We start from the raw sequence: 3,520 nt of genomic DNA, 5'->3' as shown, positions 1-3,520 counted from the left end.
TTCTTGGTAATCTGATATGATTCTTTTAATTTCAGTTGGTTCTGAGGTGATATCGCCCATCTCATTTCTTATTCAGGTTATTTGCTTCCTTTCCCATTTTTCTTTTTGTCACTTTGGCCAATGGTTTATTGATTTTGTTGATCTTTTCAAAGAACCAGCTTTTGGTCTTGTTAATTCTTTCAACTGTTTTTCTGTTCTCTATTTCATTTAATTCTGCTTTAATGTTATTTGCTTTCTTCTAGTGCCAGAGGTCTTCTTTTGCTGTTCTCTATTTTTCCAGTTGTAGGAGTAATTCTTTGATTTGTGCCCTTCTTTTTGGATGTGTGCATTTATTGCTATAAATTGACCTCTGAGCACTGCTTTTGCTGTATCCCAAAGGTTCTGCTGGGAAGTGTTTTCATTCTTATTTGATTCTATGAATATCTGTATTCCATCCTAATTTCTTCTGTAACCCAGTTGTTTTTGAGCAAGGTGTTGTTCAGTTTCCATGTGTTTGATGTCTTTTTCCTTGCTTTTTCTGTTATTGATTCCTACATATATGGCTACAATCAGAAAAGATGCTTTGTAATATTTCAATAATTGGATTCTGTTAAGGCTTGCTTTATGACCTAATCTGTGATCTTTTCTGGAGAATGTTTCATGTGCATTGGAAAAGAAAGTATACCTAGGTCCTGTTGGGTGGAGTGTTCTGTATATGTCTATGACGTCAAGTTGGCTGATTGTGGCATTTAGATCTTCCGTGTCTTTACTGAGCTTCTTTCTGGATGTTCTGTCCTTCACCAAAAGTGGTGTGTTGAAGTCTCCTACTATTACTGTGGAGCTGCCTAGCTCACTTTTCCATGCTGTTAGAGTTTATTTTACATATTCTGAAGCCCTGTTGATGGGTGTATGAATATTTATTATGGCTATATCCTCCTGGTATATTGACTTTTTAATCACTATATAGTGTCCATCTTTATTGCTTGTGGTGGATTTTAAAGTCTATTTTGTCAGAAATTAATATTGCCATTCCTGCTTTTTTTTATTGTTGTTTGCTTGATATATTTTTTTCCATTCTTTGAGTTTTAGTTTGTTTGTTTCTTTAAGGTGTGTCTCTTGTAGGCAGCATATAGACAGACTGTGTTTTTTTAATCCTTTCTGCCCCTCTCTGTCTCTTTATTGGTGCATTTAGTCCATATAAATTCAGTGTAATTTTTGATAGGTATGAGTTCAGTGCTGTCGTTTTGATGTCTTTGTGTGTGTGTGTGTTGTTAACAGTTTCTTTTTTCCAGTTAATTTTCTGTGCTGAGTTATTTTTCTTTATATATTTTCTTTTCCTCTTTTTCATTGTTGTTGCTTTTATATCTGCTGAGTCTTTATGTTTCTTTTGTTTTTTATTATGATATATAGGATTGTTCATTTCCTTTATGGTTACCTTAATATTTACCCCTATTTTTCTAAGTTTAAACAAGTCTTTTATTTCTTTATCCTTCCTTGACTTCCTCTCCATATGAAAGATCTATAAGTACAATTTTTAGCCCCTCTTTTTTTATTTAACATTGTTATCTTTTACGTAATGATGTCTCTCTTTTCCTGTTTTGAGTGTTTAGCTTTGATTCATTTTTGTGATTTCCCTATCTCAGTTAATATCTGGTTGTTCTGTCCTGTGTTATAGTCTTGGGTTGTTATCTGATGTTATTGATTTTCTAACTGGAGGACTCTCTCTGGTATTTCCTGTAATTTTGGTTTGGATTTTGCAAATTCCTTAAATTTCTATTTATCCGAAAATGTCCTAATTTTGCCCTCATATTTAAGAGAAATTTTTACTGGATATATAATTCTTGGTTGGCAATTTTTCTCCTTGAAGTCCTTATACATTTCATCTAATTGCCTTCTTGCCTGCATTGTTTCGCTGAGTAGTCTGAGCTTAGTCTCCTGGACTTTCATTTGTAGGTTACTTTTCATTTATCCCAAGCCACTCTTAAAATTCTCAGTTTATCTTTGGTTTTGCCAAGTTTGATTATGTCTTGGTGAGTTTCTTTTGGGAGCTACCCTGTTTGGGGTTCGATGAGTATCTTAGATAGATATTTTCTCATCCTTCACGATACCAGGGAAGTTTTCTGCCAACAAATCTTCAAAATTCTCTGTATTTTCTGTTATCCCTCCCCTGTTCTAGCACTCCAGTCACTTTTAGGTTATTCCTCTTGAAAGAGTCCCACATAATTCTTAGGGTTTCGTCATTCTTTTAAATTCTTTTATCTGTTTTTTCCTCAGATATGTTCGTGTCAATTGTTTTATCTTCAATCTCATTAATTTTGACTTCCATTGCCTCAGTTCTACTCCTATGACTTTCTATTGAGTTGTCTAATTCTGAAATTTTATAGTTAATCCTCTGAATTTCTGTTTGCTCTCTTCTATGGATTCTTGCAGCCTATTAAATTTGTCATTATGCTCTTCTCTAATCTTAAGTTCCTCTGATACTACTTCTGTGCGTACTTTGGCTAGTTCATCCAATTACTTGGCTGAGCTGTGAATTTTCTCCCCTTCATGAATTGTTCTTAAAGAAGAAAGGACAATTTCTTTATTTCCTCTGTAAATACCTGGCCTTACTGAGGCTAGTCCAATTTGGTAAACACATTATGAGACCATCAATTCTACCTCATTCCCTGACCCATTGTTTTGCTGGCCCAAGTGATTTCTGGCACCTCAGTGCAGTAAGAAATGTTTCCAGAGGATCAGGTGATTGCCAGGCCCCCATGTGAACCTATAAAATATCTCTGACAGCTCTGGAAGGCTGTGGACACCCTCCCCAAGACTATCATGTCAATGAAGACCAGTTCAGACTCCACATGGGGACTTGGAAAATTTTCAGATCCTCATCCAAGGAGCAGAAACCCATTGGGAATGCAGGCGTGTGTATGTGTGAATGGGACCCCTGTCATCGTCTCCAGTTCTTTGTGAATTTTGAACTTTTTTCAATGACGTGACCACCACTAGCACCTCCACCACCAAAACTTATAATAATAATGATAACAATGACCTACCCGTTGGATATTTCTTGCTGGCTGCAGCTGGTCTGGACCGCCAGAAGGGGACTTGGAAAACTTTCTGCAGACTCAACCAAAGACCACTGCATGAAGCATCTCAGAATAGCACTGGTGTAGGATACTGATATATCAATTGATCAGTGCACACCCAAGTCATCATCTTCTGTCCAAGGATTAAAAAGTCTCTATGTTGTGACATGGAAATATGTCCAGGATATATATAGTTAACGCAGCACAGCCACTGCAGAGGGAACTAGGGGAGATGGGACTGGACAGCAAGCAGAGTGGCCACAGGGGCCAGAGTCATGTAGCGGGCACGTGCCAGGGTCCCATCTGTAGTTATAAAAAAAACCCTCTGGCTGCTGCATGAATAACAGACTGGAGGGGGCAAGAGAGAGTGCAGGGGAGCAGCCAGGAGGACACTGCACAGAAGGAACAGGATGGAACTGAGGCATTCCTAAAGGCAGACTCAACATGAGTTATATTGTCTTATG

The sequence above is a fragment of the Loxodonta africana genome, chromosome 9 (genome assembly GCF_030014295.1).
Source record: "Loxodonta africana isolate mLoxAfr1 chromosome 9, mLoxAfr1.hap2, whole genome shotgun sequence".
In the NCBI taxonomy this organism is placed as follows: domain Eukaryota; kingdom Metazoa; phylum Chordata; class Mammalia; order Proboscidea; family Elephantidae; genus Loxodonta; species Loxodonta africana.
This window is presented reverse-complemented; position numbering follows the sequence as displayed.